General features: G+C 33.4%; 1 pseudogene; it reads right to left on the minus strand.

Annotated features, from left to right (window-relative positions):
- Positions 1–3,205: 3,205 nt before the first annotated feature.
- Positions 3,206–4,140, minus strand: LOC101013793 (annotated as a pseudogene).
- Positions 4,141–25,544: the final 21,404 nt, after the last annotated feature.

Here is a 25,544-nt window from a genome sequence, read left to right on the forward strand (position 1 = left end):
ATTTGGGTTCTGTTTTTAGCCTCCTTAAACAAAACAATTATCAACCATAAATTTTGTATACAGACAAACAAATGCTGAGAGAATTCACCACTACCAAGCCAGCACTATAAGAACAGCTAAAAGGAGCTCTGAATCTTGAAACAAATCTTTGAAATACAACAAAATAGAATCTCCTTAAAATCTCACATCTATAACAATAACATAATGGGGAAAAAAACCCCACAAAGTATTCAGGTAACAAATAGCACAATGAATAGAATAGCACCTCATATATCAATACTAACATTGACTGTAAGTGGCCTAAATCCTCCTGTTAAAAGATATAAAATGGCAGAATCGATAAGAATTCACCAATCAAGTGTCTGCTATCTTCAGGAGACTCACGTAATGCATAAGGACTCACATACACATAAGGTAAAGGAGTGGAAAAGATGTTCCATGAAAATGAACACCAAAAGTGAGCAGGAGTAGGTATTCTTATACTAGACAAACCAAATTTTAAAACAATGGTAGCTAAAAAAAGACAAAGAGGGACATTATATAATGATAAAAAGGAGTAATCCAATAGGAAAATATCACAATTCTAAATATATATGCACCTAACACTGAAGCTTCCAAATTTATGAAACAATGACTACCAGAATTAAGAAATGAGATAGACAGCAACACAATAATAGTTGGGGACTTTAATACTCCACTGAGAGCACTAGACAGGTTTTCAAGACAGAAAGTCAACAAAGAAACAATTGAGTATTGTCTCAGACCACAGTGGACTAAAATCGGAAATCGACTCCAAAAGGCACACTCAAAACCACGCAAATACATGGAAATTAAATACCCTGCTCCTGACTGATTTTTGGGTCAACAATGAAATCAAGATAGAAACTTAAAAATGCTTTGAACTGAACAATAATAGTGACACAACCTATCAACATTTCTGGAATACAGTAAAAGTGGTGCTAAGAGGACAGTTTAGAGCATTAAATGCCTACATAAAAAAGTCTGAAAGAGCACAAATAGACAATCTAAGGTCACACATCACAGAAGTGGAGGAACAAGAACAATCCAAACTAAAACCCAGCAGAAGGAAACAAATGACAGGAACGGAGCAGAACTAAGTGAAATTGGAACAAAAAACAATAATAAATCTCTATAAAAAGAAAGAGCTCTGTTCCCTCTTGTTTTTTAAAAAAAATAGTCTACATCTACAATATTTATCATTTTAAATAAAAGTGATTACCTAATGATATTAGAATAAAAAAACTCAATATTTTCATGAGAGCACTGTGAGGACAATATAGTTATTTATTCATACATCTAATATTCATAAATTATAATATTTCAGGCACTGTTTAAAGTGTTTGGTGATAACACATAACATGGAATTGTTGAATTATATTCACATTGCATAAACTCAGCCAGTTTCAATCTTTATTAACAATTTCAAGAATATAGACAACTAAAAGACTCTCATGAAGCAGAGAGAGACCTCTGAGACCCGTCTAGGGTGTCCTAAGGTCTCTAGCATTCTCCAGACCCTTTTCTTGCATAGGGCATACATATCTGGCTCAGATGAATAAATCAGTTTTTTTTTATGTGAGGTTTATGTAATTATTCACATTGTAGTGAGCATTTAAATGATGAGAAATATCCATTTATACCTCAAATCTTGTTTCTTTTTCATAACATTCTTCAAAGAATCATGTCTCATAGGATTTTATATTGATTTGATGTAAGGAATCCTCGAGCAAAGGCATCTTAGAAAAAGTATTCGATAGATAATTTCTTGCTTATAGCAAATATCGTTAGTCTATTTATCTAAAATTTCAGTTAAAAGGAGCTCACTTTCTCTGGAAAATAGAGGGAATGAATGAATCACAGACTAGCTACTTAAACTCTGTCCTCGTATAGGAATACAGCAATTAAAACATAAGATTTAAATTATCCTCTATCTACTGAGGAAAGACAGAAAATTAAAAAATGAAATAAATGGGTAGTTGCCAAATGAATATAGCTTTTTTTTTTTTTTTTTAAATAAACCTGAGAACATAAATTGGTTGTGCCATGTAGAGTCTGGGATTACAGTTTTAAAGAGAGTAGTCAGGAAAAGCCTAACTATAAAGGAGACATTTGAAGAAAATCCAAGGAAGTGCAGGAAGGAGCCATGAAGGTATCTGAGAGAAAAGTATTCCACACAGAGGGAGCAGCAAGCACAAACGCTGTGAGTTAGGAACATGCTTGGCTTTTCTATGGTGCAGAGAAAATACAAAGTGGCCTGCATGGAGAGAACAAGGGTGAGAAAAGCAAAATATAAGATCAGACGGAAAAAGAGAAAGATTATATGGGGTCTAGGAAAAGTACTATAAACGTTTGCTTTTGTGGTTTGATTGCTCTTGGCATGTTGGCTAAGTTTTATTATTTTAAAAAATTATCGAAACTGTGGCACATATACACCATGGAATACTATGCAGCCATAAAAAAGGATGAGTTTGTGTCCTTTGTAGGGACATGGATGCAGCTGGAAACCATCATTATTAGCAAACTATCACAAGAACAGAAAACCAAACACCGCATGTTCTCACTCATAGGTGGGAACTGAACAATGAGATCACTTGGAATCAGGAAGGGGAACATCACACACCGGGGCCTATCATGGGGAGGGGGGAGGGGGGAGGGATTGCATTGGGAGTTATACCTGATGTAAACGACGAGTTGATGGGTGCAGCACATCAACATGGCACAAGTATACATATGTAACAAACCTGCACGTTATGCACATGTACCCTACAACTTAAAGTATAATAATAATAAATAAATTTAAAAAAAAAAAAAGAAAAGAAAGAAAAAGAAAAAGAAAAATACTCGGCCCGGGCCAGTGGCTCAAACCTGTAATCCCAGCACTTTGGGAGGCCGAGACGGGGAGGCGGATCATGAGGTCAGGAGATCGAGACCATCTTGGCTATCTGATACGAAACCCGTCTCTACTAAAGAAATACAAAACATGAGGCCGAAGTGCTGGCGGGTGCCTGTAGTCCCAGCTACTCCGGGAGAGGCTGAGGAGCAGGAGAATAAGCGTGAACCAGGGAGGAGGGAGCTTTGCAGTGAGCCGTCCGGCCACTGCACTCCAGCCCTGGTGGCAGAGCCAGACTCTGTCTCAAAAAAAAAAAAAAAAAAAAATTCTCTTTGATTTTTTTCTCATGGTCTTCTATTTTCTTCAGGTCACATCAAACCCCTCATTTTCCCAGTTTGTAGTTTGCTTAGGCTTTACTTCTGCATATGAATCCTTCCACAAATTATACCAAAAGTCACATGGGAGATAATTTTCTTCCTCTTTGGCTTGAAAGTTGTTGGCATTTGCATAGATAATTTATAAAGTTCATCTGATGCCAGGTGTGTCCTCCTCAGAACCAGATCCATTGAGGTTTCCATCTCTCCAATTCAATCTGTGATATTCTGCAACAGATTTCTTCAACAGCAGCTTATAACTTCGAAAATAAATCTTCCCTTGCTCTGTGGTGAAGTGTAAAACATACTCTAATCCAGCTGGGAGAATATTTGATACTCCTGGACTGCTGAAGAAATCAGTAAGAAGACTCTTTAGACTTAATAGAGTCTTCTTTTACATGAAAACCCTCACCAGAAAATATTATCATGGATTTTGTTTTCTCAGGGCATTTACTGTTCTTAATGTCTATTAATGAGACAAATTTCTCAATGCCTAATTCTATCATATCTAGCAAAAGATAGTCATACAGATGATCTATTATTAGATTATTTGTTCATTTCTTGTTATGGGAGCCATATGTGAATAAGGAACAGTCTGACTTCTTTGAAGAATTCCAGTGATATCTGATTCTAGAATGGTCTTGTAATATTTTTCTTTTTGTACAAAAAACCACATAGATTTTTCAGTGTATACACATTTCTAAGTACTTGTATCACTGTTGCAGTTGCATTCTCCTCTTTAATCAACATGGCATTTTAAATATTTTCACTGAATTTCAGCTCTCTCTTCTCAAGGAATTTCTTGGTTCTTATTATTTTGGGCTTTACAACTTGATCCATGGCTACTGCAACCCACAACCCAAACCACGTAAAATACCAAGTGTTTTTTGTTTGTTTGTTTGTTTTTAATATTCAATGAGATTTAAAAAAAAAAAAAACAACATGAGAAGTGACATGATATCTCCTACCCATTATAAGTGTCAGTGTCATTCTAGATCTTGTTTGAGAGTAAACTGTGCATTTCTGGGAGGGAAAGTAAGAGTGGAAGCAGGGAGGCCAATTATAAAGATATAGCAATATTTCTAAATAAGATCAGATAGAGTCTTGGACAAGAGTATTAGAGGATGATGTGGTAAAAGCCCTAGTATGTCTTGAAGACAAGACAGAACGGAATTTTCATGTGAATTGCCCTCAGGGTCTGAGAGAAAGGAGAAAATCACAGATATCATCAAGGATTCTTACCAGATCAATGTGAAGAAAGGCGGAGACTACAGCTGGAGTAGTTTGGAGAGATGAGTGTACAACAATTTGGGGACATGTTAAGTTGGAGATGTCTACTAGAGATTCTAAACTAGATGCCACAGAAACAGACATTCAAATTTAGATTCCAGGGAAGAGAGTAAGGCTGGGGATACAAATTTTGGAATTTTCAGTGACATTTAAAGTCATGACTCTTTATTAGATCATCAAGGAAGTGACAGGAAACTGAAGAGAAAAGAACCAACAGGTCAATTTTCCACTGAGAGACATGGGGGTAGAACAGGAGCCAGACAAGTTAACCAAGAAAAAGCAAATTGCAAAGTAGGAAGGAATCCAAGATACCACGGTATTTGAGAATCCAAATCAAGGATGTGTTTTAAGGAGGAGGCAGTGATAACTGTAAAATGCTTTAGAGGACTCAGAAGAGAAATAAAAATTAAACATTGAATTTACCATTGAATTGTTGCTGTTGACAAAATATGTTGTGGTAGAGATGCTGAGACAAAATGTTTTATATTTTTCTTTAAGCACAATATATAAATTTGATAAATGTCTTTTTTACAATGGTTATTGTTTGGAACTTATGCTTTTGTTTTGACATATATAGGTATTAATTATTTATTCTTTGAGACCTACTATACATAAGATCCTCTCTTAGCTTGTGTAGAGAAATCAATCCATGAGATTGACAAAGTCCCTGAATTTATGGAGTTTACATTGTTTTGGATGTAATTAAACCAATATGTGCAAATATTAAGTATTTATGCATAAATTTAACTGCCATGGAAAGATAAAATATAATGAAGGGATATAGTGTGAGTTGGGTAAGTGGCTGCTTTTGTATGTTTTTCAGAAAGGCTTTTCTGAAACTATTAAATTTGTGTTGAGTTATGCAGTATAAGAAAGAAACAGCCTTATAAAAAGCTGTTGTATGGAGAGAGAATTCCAGTAAGAGTAAAGAGTTGCAAAGCCTCTGAAATTAAAACCATCATAATAAAAATAGCCTGTATTGACTCAGCACTAACTGTGAGCCAGACATTAAATATTTTAAATGTATTATTTGATTTAATCCTTGCAAGAAGTCTACAAAGTAGATAACATTACTATCTTTAAAGATTATAAATATGTTGCTATAAAAATGCAGCTATGAAGCAATGAAACTCATATTCATAATTTGCATGCTTATAGACATTATGTTACTTCAAATATGTTTTGTTCAAGAAACATAAATAAACTATAGAGTGAAGAATCCAGGGCCCAGATTATATACAGGACTTAATGAATGATGTAAATTTGTTTTTTATTATAATACTAAGTCAGACATCATTTTAGTGATTATAGCTATGGAATGATATGGCATACTGGTTTGCTTTTAAAGATCACTCCAACTGTTGTGTAGATAACAAAACGTAGAAAATCCAGTTCCTGAAATTACTGAATTAAATTTCTCCCATGGATGGGTAACAGTATACTCTCTGGGCAATGGTTTCTAAATGGGTGTATTTTCAATTTTATAATTATTAAAAGTACATTATTCAATTACATTTATTTCTGCTTGGATTCATAAATGATACACCACAATGAACATATATTTTAAGATTGTGAAAAAATAAACCAATTATTAATTCCCATAAAATATTTTCTGCAGAAGTTATTTTGTAGAGATAGTCATATGATTTAAATTAAATTTCATAAAAATGCACATGCTTAAGCAGAATATACACACTATGTAGTAGAAATTTAAGAAAAATTTGCTTCAAAGTTGTTTAACAAATATCAAATCTTTAGTATTCTGAGGGTTAGTCCTCAGGTCTAAGTTGTTATTTTCTGAAATTATCATGACATTCCTGATTCTTTGTCAGACATACAACAAACCTCATTCCAGTCTGTCAATCCAACTGTTCTTATTGTGAAGATACTATTTTTCTGTTAAAGATAATTTTTTAAAAACCCTTGTGTATTGCATAAACTTGAGATTAGAATAATTTCCTTTTAAAAGATATGATAGTGAATATGAACATAAGAGAATGCAATATCTCTTTTTAAGCTGTTTAAATTTCAGAACTGCAAATTATAATGTAAATTAAAATAATTAGATATTTGAAATATTAACTGCAAAATATCTTGGATAAGAAGTAAATTAAATCTTCAAGTTATTATCAAAACATTAATATGCATAAAACTGAATGCACATAACTATGATAACTTTCACTCTTTTATTTGAAGGAAGGAAATATCAGTGTGGGTGGTGTATTTTTCTCCTGCATTGTAGAGATCTTTGATGCAAATTTAATCCAGACTAAACCTTCATAGTGCATAGTTGTTGTTCAAGGGAGGACCAGAACAACTATCAAAGCATAGCAATACTCTATCCCTGACAAGGATGTTTTTGAAAATAATACAGTCATTTGCCGGCAATTAATTAATAGAGGCAAAAAGTCTGAGTGTCATACTAAGAGAGACAGATCAGCCAAAAGTTTAATGGGGGCATCAGGAAATAAGCAGTCCAACAAAACCCAGCTAAAACCATTGTTATTTCTGAAGCTCAGGATGATTATGTACATGGCCCAGGTCGCACCCACTGTGGCGCTATCAGGTAGGGAACATTTAAGATTTAAATAACTGGAAAGTAGCAATATTCATTGATTGGAGGACTTAACGTTATTCATATACAAATTCAATCCCTATAAAGACTATCTCTTTTCTTTTCTTTTTCTTTTTTTTTTTTTTTGCAGAACTTAACAAGCTGACCCTTAAATTAATTTAGAAATGCAATGGATGGTGCCAGATTCAAAATAATCTTAAAAATGATTAACAAGTTGAAGGGCTCACAATTACTAATTTAGCAAGGAAACAGAGAAATCAACACTTATACATTGGTACTGGGATTATAAAATTGAGCAGCCGCTTTGGAAAATAGATAGCAGTTACTGATAAACTCAGAGTATGGCATCCATGAGCCAGTGTGCCAGTCCTAGGTATATGCCTGTGAGAAATAAAATATATATATACAGTGGCCCAAAAGTAGAATTAACCAAAATGCCCTTCAATTGAAGAATGGATAAGGAAAATGCAGTATAACCATATGACAAAATATTTTTGACATTAAAATAGATTGAAGTACTGATGTTACCACATGGTCCAATATTAAATAAAAAGCTCTATGTCAAAGAAGCCAAGTGTAAAACACCAGATATTATATTATTTTATTCACACAAAATATTCAGTATAGGCAAATCAATAAGTATAGTTAGATCAGTGGTTGCCTAAGACTAGGGGTAGGAAATGGAGAGTGACTGTTAGTGGCTATAGGATCTCTTTATGAGTGATGAAAATGTGCTAAGATTATTGTGATGTTTGCATAACTCTGCAAATATGCTAAATGCTATTAAATTGTGCACTTGAAATTGGTGAATTATATTGTATATAAATTATTTCTCAATAAAACTTTAAAATTAAATTACAGTATGTATTAAACCATCCATTAACATCAGAGATAGTTATTATATCATCTTCTTACCCCGATAACTGATAAGAAAACACTATAAATATTTTTAATGTCTTATTTCATTTCTTGTCTCATACACTTTCATCTCTGACCTCCAAGTGTTTACCAACAGTATCCTCAAGTCTTTTTAACATTCACCAACCATTTGGTTTCAAAGCCAATGCCATATTTTGTATGTTTTTGTTACATCGATCCCTACTTCCAAGTATTGCATTTCTGTCCACTTAGGTATTATTGTACCTAAAATTTACCTAAAAATTTAATGACTCGAAACAAAACATTTATTTTATTAACTCTCATTGATTTTCTGAATCCAGGATTCAAAAAATGTTCACTTTTGTGGTTCTGTCCTTGCGTGCTTATGTAGATTCAGCCAGACAATGGCTGAGGCTGGCATATTGCTAGGGTTTGGATGCTGGATGAGCAAGTGGTTAGCGCAGCGTCTCTTTTCTCCATGGAATGCTAATTTAGTGTTTCTAACAGCAGAGTGATACAATAGCCACTAGTATGTTTATGTGGCACGTGAAGCCTTTAAAACTTGAGTATCCCAGTATTTCAGCTGAAAAGACAAAAGCTGCATCGTTTTTCATGATCCGTAACTGAAAGTTGTAGAGCATGCCTTCTGATACATTATTTTGGTCACAAAATATATTAAAACCCATCAAATTTAAGGCGATGAGGATTATACAATATCTCATGATGAAGAGTAACAGGATACTAGAAATAGAAACATGTTAGAGGAGAGATAATGTTGCAGTCATCTTGGGAAAATGCAATCTGCCAAAGTATTATATTGAAAATTAAAGAATGTGTGTTCAAAGATATGCTAAATGTTGGCAAGAATAGTGTTATTTTGTGAAGTAATTCAAAGCACACAAATTGTTGAATGTGAGAAAGATAATTTGAAATATAGCATTATATGTATACATGCTATAAAAAATCACAGAAGTTTGATATTGGTGTTGAAATGAATAGATAGAAGGAATAGACAGAAATTATAAAAATTTGAAGAAATAGTAGTATGTAGTGTCAGTAACTACTGACATGAATTTAGTATTTTATAATAAACATGAGTTTGTAGTTCATTGTATACACAACCACATACAAACACAAAAAATAGACAAACATGCACACACATATGTCAGTCTTGGAATTACTGGTTTTGAATATACCATGTTGGTACAAATGTCATAGAACCTACTGAAAATGATAAAATTAAGCTTGGCCATCTTTTCTATGCAGAAATAAGTTAACAAGGCTTAAGCATTACATATAAGCCATATAGCCATGAAGACACTAAAATGAGAAAGATGAACATTTACAAAAATATAAGTTTATGTCCAAAAATATAAATACAGTAAAAACAAAATAAGCAAACAAGGATAATAATTTTATTTTAAAAAGTTTTAAAAAGTCTAAATGTTTTTTATTTTAAAATAATTCCAAATCAACTGTTAAAAACCAGAAATCCAAGAGCAATTCTACCAAGTATTATTATGTCCACACAAATTAGTCATTATTTGCCCTGTTATTTGCCCAGGATATCTGGTCTTTCTCACAAACTTTCAACTTTTCAATATTCTTAATTTCCATTTGTTTCATTTTAAATGATATATTACTGCACCTTTGCCCCGCTTTGTAATTGCTGGGTGAAGAAACATCTTTCTAAAGTCAAAATTTCAGGCTATAACAATTTATACAATATATTGGAACATTTAGACCATTTACATCTGATGGGATTATTGACATCACAGAGTAAATAGCTATTACCAGTAGCTTCTCTGACTTGACAAATAAGTTGCTTCAAAAGGAAGATTAAAATATTATTATATTTCTATATAATATTTAAAATTAGGTATTCAAAAAAAGATAAGACCTATTTACTTTCCAAAAATCTAAATTCAAAGTGACAAAAAATTTAAACCTTGACCAATAATTAAGTTTTAAAGTTACACACACACACACACACACACACACACACACACACAGAGAGAGAGAGAGAGAAAGAGAGAAGGAGAGGGAGAGAGAGTTAAATATATATATGTATGTATATATGCTTAATTATGTAAGGATATCAGAGGGTGCCAATGAATGTCAATAGAATGCACATAAACATTTCAACATTGTTGATTAGGGTTTTGTTAGTCATCAAGATACATAATTTACCATTTTCATTGGCATTAAAATGCCTCCACTTGACATCCTGTCACTCATGGTGATGAACAGAAAAAATACAACTACATTGGCAATCAACTAATGAGCAATAAAATGTAAAGACCATTTAAGAAAAAATATAAATATTCATAGCTTATTTAAATAGAAGACAAACATAGGGAGAGGCACCAAGCCCTGTATACAAAATTTCAAGTGTTTCAGTGAACTACATGTTAAAATATATGTATATATACACATGTATGTATGTGTGTGTATAGATGTACATATATACACATATATATATTATGTGTATTTGTTATTAGCAGGAGGTGATATTTCAGGTGAAGAGTATAATATAAAATTTATTACTATATTTTTATATTTATTACTATATTTTTAAAGCACTTTATATGTATTACTTTATTTTTATTATGCTTTATACATATTAAACATTTTAAATCTCATGATTACTCTATGCAGATCATATTTTATTTCTATTTCTATCTGAAACACACAAAAAAATTGTTAAGTAATATGCAGTGTCACACAGTATGTAGGGAGCAGAACCACTATTCCAAGCCAACTAGTCTGGCTCCACAGACCGTGCCCTTAGTGAGGATGCTGCACAACTTTTCTACATGTTCCGTGAGGTTGTACATAGAGGAGAGGAGAAAGATAGAAAACAGTCTCAGAGAGGATATCATGTGAAATAGACAGTCTCAAAACACAGGTACAAACCAAGAACCTCTGATAAGAAAGTTAAAGTTTTAATCCACATAACAGAAAAGAGGAAACAAAATAAAAACAGGAGTCCATGGAGTCTGAATTCCAGATTTGATTCATTAGATGTAATGGTAGAGCAGAATGAGGGAGGATAAATAGTAAGACCCACGTTTTAGTTTCTATGTAAAGACTTATATTTGTGTGGAAAGATGAGAAAGTGACTAACTATTTGCAACATGTCTAATGGAAAGAAAACATGGCTCTGAGAAAAAAAAAAAAAAGGACTCCATAGGTACTGGCAAATTTTGATATCAATGAATGAATTAACTTTGCACCTTCAATAGTATTATGTGGTGCCTGGAAATATAAAAAAGAAAGAAGGAAGGAATGAAATAAAAAAAGAAAAAGAAAGAATGAAAGAATAGAGGGAAGGAAGGGAGCTCTATAACTTTTTGTTACATTAGATACCAATTATCAATCCCAGTGCACAGTTGAGGCTAGCTAGCTATTGATACCATCTTTCCAACAGATTAGTCTCTGTACTCTGTACTTTTTACTTGTCTGTCACTTTTTACATGATGTTGCTTTAACCAAAAGCTTCTTTCTTCAACACTAACTCAAAGAGTATATGTACTTCATTGTCAAGTCTATTCCACTCCCACATAAAACCTTTAACTACAGGCCACATAGGTGTGGTATGCAGTTGTTTCTACACCATCATAGTAAGTATGAGTTGAATGCCTTTCATGGTCTAGGCAGTGTGATGGGGCTGGAAAGTAAGCAGAGCTCAAATGTATTTAACACACTCATGATTCAGATTGAAAAATAATTAAGGAAATCAGTTAAACTTCAGTGCATTTTAGAGATTCACTGAATACAAAAGGAAGCATGTCAGAAAGTTCTCCAATTCATCAAGATAGATCCAGATAAAGCTCTCCAAACTCAACAGTGCCGGAAGTGACAAATATTAAATGCATGAATATACAGAAGTGAGAAATTGCAGTATTCGGTTTGTAGATTTGATATAAGAATTGCATAGAAGACTGTACATAAGTAAGAAATTAATATGACGAGAGTAAATGAGATAAAGTTTTGTGCACTAAGCTGTTCTGGGAATACACTCAGGAGTTTTGAGCAGCGGAGTGTCCTGATCAAATTTGATTTTTAGAAAGGTCATTTGAGAAGTAGTGTAGAAAATAGATTATACAGTAGGTAGAAAAAAATAGTTCGAGGCTTTTTCTGAGGAATCCCATGAGAAGTGGTGAGTCAGGCTATGAGAGTCAAATGGGAGATAAGGATTTATGAGATAATGAGTGACAAAACCTGCAGCATTTATTGACATGATAGAGTGTGTAAATGCAGATATGTGATGACTCCAAGATTCTAACTTAAGAATGTGAATGAATTAGTCACTCAGATAGAGTATTTGAAAAATGTATTTTCATTGGAAGTGACAAAGAGTCTGGTTGTGTGGCAAAATGAGTTTGAGATATTGATGGGATATCCGAAATGCTTGAGAGCAGGCACTTGATATGTTTTGTTGACCACTGTGTTCCCAGGACTAAAAACTGTGCCTGTCATCCAATAATAACTTAGTAAAAAATTACTGAATAAATGAATGTTGAATGAAATAATTTTGAATAGATATATTCGCTAAAGACATTCAGTTCATCAGACGAAACTTGGAAAATAGATGTGCTTGACCAACAATTGGTTATCTAGTGGTGGAGGTATAGGACAAGGATAGAACCTTGAGAATAATATTATAAGACAAAGCAGCAAAAACTAAAGAAAAGGAAGGTCCCAGAAGGTAGGGGAAAATCCAGGAGAACGTAGTGTTCAAGCAGATGAAGAAAAAAAAAAAAAAAAAAAAACAGAAAAGGAGCTTCCATGAACAGCAAAAATTTTAAAATAATTAGTTAATATTAGTTAAAGGAAAAAAAGGTGGCCTCTCTGTTTGCTAATATAGAAGAAATATAGGAATTCAAAAAGAGCAGGTTTAGGAGTTTTAGCAAGTTTGTTTGTTTGTATTGCAAAATCAACATAACATTATGTGATGTATGCTACTTAAAAACATATACATCTTTTAAAAGATAATGCTCTAAGCTCAAGTAGGGCAGAGACAGTGTTCAATTTGGATTTGTATATATGTATATAAGTGTGTACGTGTGTGTTTGTGTGGTAACAGAAGGGACTTAGGAGTTAGAAAAACCTCAATCAAATTTCAGTCTCTATGGCTTTCCAGCTGAGTAAACTTGGATAGCTCTGAGCTTTCCTACTTAGCAAAATTGGCAAAATAGTACAAACTCCTCGAGAAATATTAAGCAGTAAATAAATAACAAATATAAATCACCCAGAACAGTGTTTTAAACTTAGTACATGCTGAATAAAGGGCAGCTGTTTTTATTTCCAGTGTTTAGAACCTTCTTTGTTTTATACATTCAGTGAGAATAAAATTCAAATATGAATCTATTCTTTCATATATTTTGATTACCTTATTTAATATTCTGGGAAGAGGAAGATGAGAAAAATAAGAAGCAGGACTGTGTATTATGAATCCTTCAAAATACAGTGCTGCCTGGGATTGTTAGCTACAGCCTTACCTAAAACAAGAGCAAAGAGCTCATTCCTGAAAAGAATGTGAGCCTTCTGATAGGCAATTTTGAACATATTCAGAGTACAAGATTCAATGATACATGAGCAGATGAAAGTTCTTTCTCCTCTATTCTTTCTCTTTCCTCCATGAATTTATCTTCTTTCTCACCTGAATCTTTGCTCAATCTGCCAGAGCTAACTGCCCCATCTTCTTACCTCTTGTGGTCAGAGTCTAAGATACCATTTTCTTTCCCTTTCTCAGGGAAGCATGGTTGTGATGGTGGACCATGGCATTCCTCCATATAGAAAAGCTTGGGTCTTCCCATTTCTTCAGAATGAATCTCCTGTAAGGCAAGTACACAATTATTTTGTTCATATATACCTTGCAAGGATTACTATATTAAAGTCCTTACCTTAACAGAGTTAGATGACCATTAACACCAGAGGAAAACAAAAATTATCATTCTGTCACACTCACACCAAAAATGGAAAACAATTTTTTGAGGGTCACAAAAATTATAATTTTAAAATATATCTGCTACAATTTGGATAATCGTCCCCTCCAAATCTCATGTTAAAATGTGATTTTCCAGCCTGACCAACATATAGAAACCCTGTCTCTACTAAAAATACAAAATTAGCTGGAGGTGGTGCACACTTGTAATCCCAGTTACTTGGGAGGCTGTCAGGAGAATCGCTTGAAAACCTGGGAGGTGGAGGTTGCAGTGAGCCGAGATCATGCCATTGCACTCCAGCCTGAGCAACAAGTTTGTCTCAAAAAAAAAAAAAAAAAATATATATATATATATATATATATATATATATAAATCCCCAGTGTTGGAAGTGTGACCTAATGAGAAGTGTTTGGGTCATGGGGTGGATCCCTCATAAGTAGATTAATGGTAATGGAGAGATTAAGGAGTTGTTACTGTATTAGTTACCAGAGAGAGTTGGTTGTTAAAAAGAGCCTGCTCTCTCTCTCTCTTTATCTCTCTCTCTCTCTTGTTCCTACTCTCTCACTGTGTGATCTCCACAACACTGATGACCAGACCCTTTGCCTACCTTCCACCCTGAGTAGAAGCAACACAGATGGTCAATCTTGAGCTTTTCCACACATCAGAATCATGAGCCAAATACACTGTTTTTTTCTTTTTAAATTACACAGCTTCATGTGTTCCTTTATAGCAACATTAAATGGACTAAGACAATCTCAGTCCCTACTATGAAACACAATTAAATAAATAGTGATATAGATTAGCTTATATAAAATTATGTCCAATGAACTATAATTCCACATAATAAGGCTTCTATGTAATCAAATTCTCTTCTCTAAACATCTATTCTGATCTGTCTTTTTCAATCTATATTGGTTTTTGCTGATCCTTATCTGAGTATTATCATTTTATTTTAACCCTGGTGGTTAGATGCGATATTCTTAAATTGAAATCGTAATTTCTATTTGTATAAAAAATCTCCAGGGATCTGTTTATGAGATAGATCAAAGTTCACTTTAAATACAGTCTTTTTCAATTGCCTTTCTAAAACATTTCATTCCCTCTTTCACATTCTGCACAAGCCCTGCAGCCCATTACATTATAACCCTGGAATACTCTCTCTGTGGATTTCTCACTAACTCTGCTTTCTGACCTAAACACTATGCCTTTATGACCTATATTCTTCCTTGATTCTTTTTTTTTTTTTTTTCAGCACACTGAGATAATGGGAAAGATTTTATTCTGCTTTCCACGTATATGTTCCTGCTTAGGAGACAACCTAAAAATGAATTTGGCGTTTGGGCAGAAATATGGAAAAATGAAATCTATTGCATAGCGTTTTAAAGTTGCTCCTTAGATTCCCAGTGATGAATGCATTCCTACTTGGCTATCTTTAACACAATATTGAATGTAGTGTGTAGAAACAACTGATAAACTATTTTTAACACACGCCAGCTCAGAATATTTAAAAATAAATAAAACAAAATAACCTAAAATTTAAAACTTACAGAATATATTTTATGTTAAGTATTTTTATGGTTAAAATGTGTGATTGTTGCAGCTGGTTTAAAAAGATGCTTTGAAAGTGACTTCTGACAAAAGTTACCATACAATGCATAAAACATAATTTAACCTTGTTAAAGCATGAGGAAAAATATATTTGGTGTTAATTAATCACCGCTTAGAGATGGAAGTAACATGCCACCACACCATGGTGTTACGCCCATAAGTATTCTAACATTCCAACATGAAATTTTAACACTGAACTTTGATGACTCTTTATTTCTTCCATCTGTTTTCCTGCTTGGTTGATATTGTTTTTATTTCCTCTACTTTGTTTGTGTTTGCACTCCTGAAAATTGTAATTGTTTACTTAGTTTGTAAGTTATTTAATTGAAGTAAAGTCTAACTTCATCTGTAATGAAACTACTAAAATAGATGTGTTTAGGTGATATAAAATTTGATTCTGAACAAAGAAAGCTTGTTGCTAGTCACAGCAATCTGGCACCCAATAATCTCTGCAAGTTGCACATTTAATTAGAGTGAAAACTCATTAAAGTATCTGGGAATATGAAGATGATGCTATGATTCTAAATAGCTGTGTATAGTCCTTTTAAGAACAGTTGGCTGAGACTGCCAGCACCTGTCTCAACTGGGGCTATCATACCCAAAGATACAAATATACAGAAACATATTTATTTGATACATAATCACTTAAAAGTCATATGTAAATGTACATTTACAATACTAAGCCTCCCTCAGAACAACATGTTAGATAAATGAATATACCAAACAATGTATATTTTAGTTGTGATACTACTTCTATAAGTAAATTATACGGATATTCAAAAGTTGTTTTTAAATTATCCTTAGTGTTGCAAATTAAGAATGATATTATTGTCAAACTATTCAATTTTTCATATGGAAAAATCCTTAGAGAGTAGCATGAGGAGTAACATTATAATCTAATCATTATTATGATTTTAAAATAAATTAAGGCCTGGCATGGTGGCTCACGCCTGTAATCCCAGCACTTTGGGAGGCCGAGGCGGGCGGATCACAAGGTCAGGAGATCGAGACCACGGTGAAACCCCATCTCTACTAAAAATACAAAAAATGAGCCGGGCGCGGTGGCGGGCGCCTGTAGTCCCAGCTACTCGGGAGGCTGGGGAAGGAGAATGGCGTGAACCCAGGAGGCAGAGCTTGCAGTGAGCCAGGATCGCGCCACTGCACTCCAGCTTGGGCGACAGAGCAAGACTCCATCTCAAAAAAAATAAATAAATAAAAATAAAATAAATTTAAAAAAGTAAATATGAAAATAAAATTTTAAGGATTTTTCATCAAAATTGGGGAAATTAATTACAAACAAAATCCAACATACCTGTAGGGAGCATAAAACAGTTTGTTTTGTATATAAAAATAACTATTTTCTTGTAAGTTGAGGCTCTGCAAATTTACATCATTATTCTGAGATGCTTTGAGAGAAATATAAATGCCAAATATTTGCTCAGAAAATAAATACATTGATTGACACAACAATTTTATAAAATGTAAATATTTGTATTTTTCCACTCTTATACCAATTTGAAGATATGAAGAATATGGAATTTTAAGGTGAAGGCTGGGAAGGAACAAAGTGTGTCTTCCACATACAGTTTTTTTTTTTTTAATAACAAAAACCAGAAGACAGCTGCTTAATAATATCGTCACTCATTTGAATATATTTCAATGAAAAAAAGTTCAGTACAGCAATGACAAGCATATCACAATTATACAAGATGGTACATATAAAGCACTTAGTCTAATGATGCTCCCCTAATCTCAATAAAGTATAATGTGACTTATTTCTACTAAATAACTTGCTATATCCATATTTCTCCATAAAACTAAAAAATGTACTTGCATCAATTAAAAAAATCAAAAATATTTAATGCAGATTTTGTTAAAAAAACATTTTATTTTTAATAGGTATAAAACTCCTGTGTAACCTGTATATTGCTTTGCAGACTAACAGCTCTTATCTGAATGATTGTCATTTTTATACTCTCATAACTGGAGTAAAAATATTTTCATTTTTTAAATAGTTTAAAACCAAATTAAGAAGCAACATTTTTAGTTCCTATCTTAGGTATTCAGAAAAGTGTAAATGAAACTCAGGAATTTCAAGCTGTATGTCTTAATCTTTTACAGCTAATAAAACCCAGAGTCAAACTCATGGATATCTTCCTCAGAATCAAGGATAATTTCTCTCATGCATAATGTCTCCATAATAATTATTGATTCTGAATCTACAATTCTAATTGTAAACAGTAAACATTTTTAATTATAAATTATTTTAAAAAGTTGTAGATAGGAATATGATATTGCAAATTTAAGAAATAGAGCAGGTGAAGTGCAACAATTTTAATCATTATTTGCAAATACAGTATTCATATTCAACAATGATAAAACGATTAAGGCATTTATTTGGGATAAGAATAGCATTTGGCCAGTATTCCTCACTGTAGTGTCACTTAACATACCATAAAGGAAAATAAATAAAAATCTCAAAAATCTCTGAAGAGACACAATGCAAACCCTCGGAGAAATTTTCACTTAGAGTAAGGTCAATGTGGAATCTTTAAAAAACAGACAATTAGTAGCTCATTTTGTCTTACCATCTGAAAGTGAGAACTTCTGGATCTGTAAGTTCTGGCGTTCCATTTGGTCTGTGTCCTGTTTCAGAAACACAAAACATCTGAAAATCAAAACATCCTCAATGATGCTATTACTAATGTTCAACTCCCATTGCATGAATCCCTCACTCTTCAATACCTATTTCTTGATTTATTCACTGAGAAACTGTAAATCTTAGAAAATAACTTGAATACAATTATTTTTCTTCTTTGATTTTAAAATTTAATTTAATTTATTTGAGACAGGGTCTATCTCTCTGTCCCCTAGGCTGGAGTGCAATCACAGGATCATGACTCACTGCCGTCTGGAACTCCTGGGTTCAACTGATCCTTCCAACCTCAGCTTCTGAAGTAGCTAGAACTACAAGCATGTGCCACCATGCCTGACTTAGAATTATTTTTCTACCTTACTCTGATAAATGTGATACTCTCCAGTAGAGTAAATTCAGTGATGATAAAGACAAGAAGAACCCTGTCAAAGGTCAAATTTACAGCTTGAACAATGTCACTGCTAAGTATTTAAATTACGACAAAAATAAAATCAGATATAAAGGTTAAAAAACAGTCACATGTATTCAATATAAGGATGCATATGCAAAATACAAATGTATTATGATTATAATCAAAGCAGTTGCCTTTGTCTCACCACTAGTTACATATAATCAGGGTTGTCAGGGCAGAATTTTGTATCTATTTTGTTTTAATTCATGTGGTTATTATAACCTTTTCATATAGAACAGTGTCATATATCATGCAACATATGCATATTAGAGTTTCTAATGTGACAGATGTGAAGTTAGCTCACATTGTTACCCATCATCACAAAGACATCTCTATGATCCCTTTCCCTCACTGTTATGCTAATTTTCTCTTATCTATAAAGTCCTGACTCTTTAGCATCATTATAAGAAGTGATGCTTATATATAAGAAGAAATGAGGAAATATTGGGAAACTTTTCTTAGAATGTCATTGACTCTGTTTATCCATAAATTCCTTGACTTTAGTGAATGTGTCGGGCTCTTTCTTGCACATTTTCATAATCTCCAGATTTCATTGCTGTGGCTGAGGACTCTTTTTTTTTTCATTTTTAGACAGAGTCTGGAGTGCAGTGGTGCAATCTCAGCTCACTGCAAGCTCCGCCTCCTGCGTTCACGTCGTTCTCCTGCCTCAACCTCCCTAGTAGCTGGGGCTACAGGCGCCTGCCACCACACCCGGCTAGTTTTTTGTATTTTTTTTTTTTTTTAGTAAAGATGGGATTTCACCATGTTAACGAAGATGGTCTCGATCTCGTGATCTGCCTGCCTCAGCCTCCCAAAATGCTGGGAATACAGGTGTGAGTCACTGCTCCTGGCTGGCTGAGGACTCTTTGAAGGATCTTATTGACCTCTTTGTTGGTCATTTTGAGTTTAATAGCACAATAAAAGACCACCTTACTATCTTTCATCCTGTGAGATTTTTGTACTATACTCCAATGGTGCTGGTAATTCATCTTCATATGCCAGCAATAGCAAAGACAAAAAGATTTGGGAATAATATGGATATAGCATAATTACTCAAGGTAAATGTCCACATACTGCTCTAGTCCTTTCTGTGAGTTGCTTTTTTAAAAACAGACTTTATTGTTTAAAGCAATTATAGGTTCACAAAAAAATTAAAGAGAAGGTACAGAGATTCCACATATACCTCCTGCCCACACATCTGCAAAGCCTCTTTCATTAATATCCCCCACAAGAGAGGTACATTTGTTACAATTTATAAGTCTATATTGACACATCATTATCACCCGAGGTTCATACTACACATTAAGGTCCATTCTTGGAACTCTATAATCTATGGGTTTAAACAAATGTGTAATGACATGTATCTGCCATTGTAGTATTGCACAGAATAGTTTTACTGCCCTACAAATCTTCTGTGCTTCTCCTATTCATCCCTCCCTTTCTCAATCCTTGTCAACCACTGATTATTTTATTGTCTCCTCATTTTTTCCTTTTCCAGAACGTCATATAGCTGGAATTATACAATATGTAGCCTATTAAGATTCTCTTATTTTACTTAGTAATATGCACTTTAAGTTTCTTCCACATTTATCCATGGCTTAATAGCTAGTTTTTTACAGCATTAAATAATATTTAATTCCCCTTTATTTTTCTGAACTTTATAGAATAGTTCTCATATTTCTTTTTTATCATTTTCATGTGGCTTTTTCTAGCTAAAACTTTTCATTTTGTCTTGAGAATCCTTCATTGAAAAATTTATTATGGCAATAATACATGAAAATTTTACACATTCTTTCTTATTTCTATTATTCTTAATTTATGCATTTCCTCTTAATTTTATATTATGAATAAATATCTTCTCAGGCATTTCTAAAAATTATATATTTTCAATTATAATTGTAAATTATATCTTGTAAATTGATTCACTGAGACCTAGGATTTTATGTGTGTGTGTGTGTGTGTGTGTGTGCGCGCATGATGTTTGAATCTGTGTGTGTTGGTGTAGAGGGTGTGTATTATAATTTTATGATACAGCCTTTGACTAAAGAGTTTTGAAGAATGTGCAGGCCTAGTCAAGCTAAGGAAAATGACCTTGGGTCTGGCCTGCCTCTCTTCCTTCATCAACCCTTGGAAGTCATAGGAAATCATAATAAGATGTATCTTTCTTGATTTTTTTACAAATCCCTGCACGCATGAGTTTGCATGAAGACTTGAGGTTAGGTGACACTCATGTACCTTGCCTCTTGTCTGCAGCAGGCTTACACATCTGGCATGGGTAAGAAAGGAGGAAGTAAAGACGTATGTGGATAGCTGCTAGAATTCCTGATGAGATGAAAATTATATTCATGCTATATTTCCTAAGGTAAGGAAATAATGCAGAATTAAATTAAAGCGGGTTTGTTTTTCTATTTTTTTCCATTAGCATCACAAGTGGCAATGCACAGATTTTATGGAAATATTTAATGAGCCTTAAGTTTTAATTCAGGCTTAGGCATGAAGCTATAGGTATTGTGTGTATATGTGCACGGCTTAAGTTTTAATTTTTGACGAGTAAGTTGTAAAACAGACTTGAATGTTTTGTTTTCCTACATTTAAGAATGTGCAACATAGTAGTCCATAAACTATTAACAAAACACCTCAGGAGAAGTAACGAATTGAATAAAGTTTGTAACCTAGTTTTTTTTCATCTAGATACCAAATTATTGGACCTGATGCACATGAGAACACTAAAGGATAAGCAGTGAAAAAACTGTGCAGACTTCAGCAGATTGTCATATTTTCTGTCTTCTCTTGTTCTGTATGGGCATCTTTCCCTGTATCTGCTACTTTACTGTATTTTTGCAGAGATTATTGATAATTGTCTCAGCTGTATCTTTTTCTCCTCATATTTTAGCTGCTACTTTTTTCATTTTACCCTATCATCCTTAATGTTTTCCGGAAACTTTGAAATTATTTCATTTTGCCAGTCCTGTCTAATTATCATATTTATAGTAAGTTCATGATTTACAAAATTCCCTGCTGTTATTCAATAGAGTCTCAGGGGAAACAGGAGACCAAATACAGCTCAGGTTACCATATAGAATTGAGATTAATTGTTTGGTTGGATGTATTCTTCAGATACCTCTGTGAGGATATTGAGCATGCATTTAGATATAAGGCCTACAAACTCAGCAGAGTTCTGGTCTGTGGAGCTGGATAATCCTGAGATCACCCACAGGCATTTTATTTAAAAATCAAAACAGATATCATTAGATGCAGCTATCCAGGTGGCATTTAAATTTTAAAAAATTTAAAAATTGGAATAACTTCATTTAAAAATTATGCTACCTAATTGAAAGAGAAGTTACAACAGCAAATTCTCTTGACATGTCACCTATTAGATAATTTTGCAAATTATCTAATATTTTTCTATGGTACTTCCACTATCTATAAGAAAGTGAGTGGTGCCCACACCATAGTGTTTCATGGGTTCCACAACTACTTTCAATTAATTAATTTTCCATAAAGATTCATAGGACATAGCAGCAGGTTATACACATGGCTAGAGTTTATTATAGAAGGATTGAAAGCAAAAAATAAAAAAGTAAAAGCAACAAGTAAAACATATCTATATGGCAAAGTCTAGAGTCATCAAAAACAGGTTTACAAATCCTTTACTCATAGAGTACCATAGGATGCACTTTCTCTCTAGCAGTAAACTATAGGAACCCATGAGAGAAGTATCTTTCCACCTAACTCTGCTTAATTCTCCAGGCCTGGGTAATTAATGATCATAAGAATTGATCATGTAGGCACATTCCTGCTAACAGCCGTAATAACTGATACCCAAGATCTAGTACAGGGCCCAGATCTATATTATAAATCTTGGTAAACATTTACAGATATATTTACAACATAACCTAATAGTACAGTGTGCCCTGTTTTTCCAGGTATATAAAACAACATCATCTGTCAGTGACATAAGGAACAATATAAAGACCACATTCCCAAGGGATGACCAAAGATCAATCGTAGTTCCAGGACCCTTCAGAGATACACAAGTATTGAGTAACTCAACCCACTGTGTTAACACTTTCCTTTATAGAGTGACCATACAGTGTCTCATCCAAACCAGGATTCTCCTGAGAGTTAAAAAGCCTTATTATTAACACTCAGTATAAGACCATAAGCCAGCACCATATCATGTTCATTCAATGTATTTTCTACAAAGAATAGAAAGTGTGAATTATATGATTTAAGAGACCAGATGGTTTACCCTAAATATTTAACCTCTTCTCACGCATTTCATCCCCAAGCAAGCATGGGAAACAAATGGCAATATTTGCAGTGCTGGGAAATGGAACCAATATGAAGGAAAACCAAGCTAAAACATGAAAGAAATTATACATAGAACAAAAGATCTAGTAAGTAGATGCAATTTCCAGTCAGACAGAAAGATTAGTATGTAAGCTAACAGCGAAGAAAACAATGTTTCTTTAGGAAAAATAATGCAGATCTGAATCACTAGGAATCAAAACACAAGAAGTGAGGCTGATGCTCATTCGATTGATTAGAGGGGCTTGTGGTTGAGGCTCTTAGATTTTTCTCAACTGGTCTTGGAGGAAGAGAACCCAGCATCTGACAAACTATCTCATTTCTGATGTCTGAAACTTTATCCATCCTTATTTTATGTCATTAAGCTTAAAACATGTGAATATATTGTAGGTACAAAATTACCAATCTTGTTTATATTAAAATTTGTTTATTTGATCCTATCTCATATAACAACTATCAGAGAAGTTCAAAATATGAAGAAAAGAACAAAGTAAGTTCTTAAATAAAGTCACTTACTTTTGTTTATGCGAGAAGAAGCTTAAAGCTAAGACGCTCCTCTGGGAAGGTAGGGTGGAACATTTAGACAGAATCTGTGAGAAGTTATTGTACTCTATTTGTGCCAGTAACAGATTAACAAATAATCAACGAATACATATTGGACAGTAGTAAAAAATAAAAAGAAAAGCAAGTAAAAGGGCAGAGAATTAGGGTGGTAGTACTTTTGACAGGTGACCAGGGAACATGTATGTATGTATCAGAGAATAGGTAAAACAAAGATTTAGCACACAAATTGGAGAAAGTCTTAGTGATATCTAGAAAAGAGGGTTTCACATTGAAGAATCACCAGTTCACTAGCCCTAGCTTAATTCAATATTATAGAAAAGAAAGAACTAAGTTTGTCTGGTACAGGAGTGGAAAATTGTGAGAAAGATATTGAAAAAAGAACCAAATGCTACTTACATTTTAGATGTTTTGGGAAGTAATCACACCACAGGTGTGACAGAGTATTACTTTAGCTTGAAAAGGATGATTGTTAAGGGCTGGATTTGTTACCCCAAAATTTGTATGTTGAAGCCCTAAATCTCAGTAATTCCAAAAGTGACTGATTTGGGAAATGAGGCATTTAAGGGGGTAATGAAGGTAAAATGAGGTCATATGAGTTGGCTGTAATCCAATCTGAATGGTGGAGAGGAAATGGTAAGTGGTAAGAGGTATTTAGATATAGATAAAAATATGAACATGTGTATTTATTATATATAATATGTATATATATAATTTCCTTTTATGTATATGAGGAAATTATAGCCATGAGGATTCTCTGACAAGGCAAATATGGGGTGTGACAAGTTCAGGCTTCGAAGAAGGATAATCTCAAGATATTTGATCAGGATGCTTTATTTTTATTCCATGTTGAAATAAATATTATTTTTCTGGGCCAAATGTGTTTTAACAAGAACTAGCTTTGTTCATTGGTTTGTTTTTAATAAACCTCTTTCAGTAATAGAAGTATGCATTGTACATTTATGCATTAAAATAGGAACCAAATACCTTAATATTAGATTTAGTTAATCTCACCACTTCACGGTGAAATTATTAAACAGCCTAATTGGAAATATATCCATGAGTGACAGTATGGCAAGGATCTTTTCAGTTTTGAAAAGTTTGGATGAATTCCAGAGATCAATGTAGAAATTAATTGCTTACGAGTTCTGGCACAAGTCTTCTCATCAGCACTGATTTTTTGAGCAGCTATCGGAACAGGGCACTGCTTGCCAAAGTGAGGAGTCTGATAGTTTTGCAATTAGAGAGGATTGGGGAATGATGCGTTGGTCTTAGGAGTCAATATGCACAGTGTACAAATTACATGCAAAGGCAAATTAACCATCATGTTTTAAAAATAATCATTTAATATTTCATTACTTAACATTTCTATCATTCATTTTTTTTTTTCCCATAAGCGACTTAAGTATTTCTGAGCTTAGTTTTTCTGTATGTGTTTTCACAACATTGTTCATGTAATTTAATTATTCCAGGGATTATGGAAAACTGATTATTTATAAGGCACCTGGTGGCATAAATAATGTTTGCAGAACTGAGTAATTTATTACACCTAAGGCATTGCATGTGGTGAGATTTAACTCAAAGTGATAATGGAAAACATCGCCCTATTCTCTGCAGGTTTTAAAAATTCTCTGTGCTATGAAGGAACAAAGATAGATAGTTTGTGTATAATAAATTAGATTTAAATTATTTATGAAATGTTAACTTTATTCTTTCATTATTCCATATGAACTTACGATTTGTTTGCCACTCATCTTCTTGACTATACAGCCAAATGACATCTGTAATATACAAATGTTATTTTCTAAATACTTGTATTCATTTGGTGTATGTTCTCTTATACACACACAGAAACACACTCCAGTTTTCAGTCTTAGCTCTGATATGCATTAGTGCATATGTATTTTTTGGGAACTCAGATCAATTTTTATTTTGAATCACCTTTTCATCAAGGTAGGCAAAAGTTCATCTTAGTTCGTGTGCTACTTATCTCCATTTTCAGAAGTGAAGATTTCCAGAGTTGAGTGAAAACGT

Source organism: Papio anubis, chromosome 3 (assembly GCF_008728515.1).
Source record: "Papio anubis isolate 15944 chromosome 3, Panubis1.0, whole genome shotgun sequence".
Lineage (NCBI taxonomy): Eukaryota > Metazoa > Chordata > Mammalia > Primates > Cercopithecidae > Papio > Papio anubis.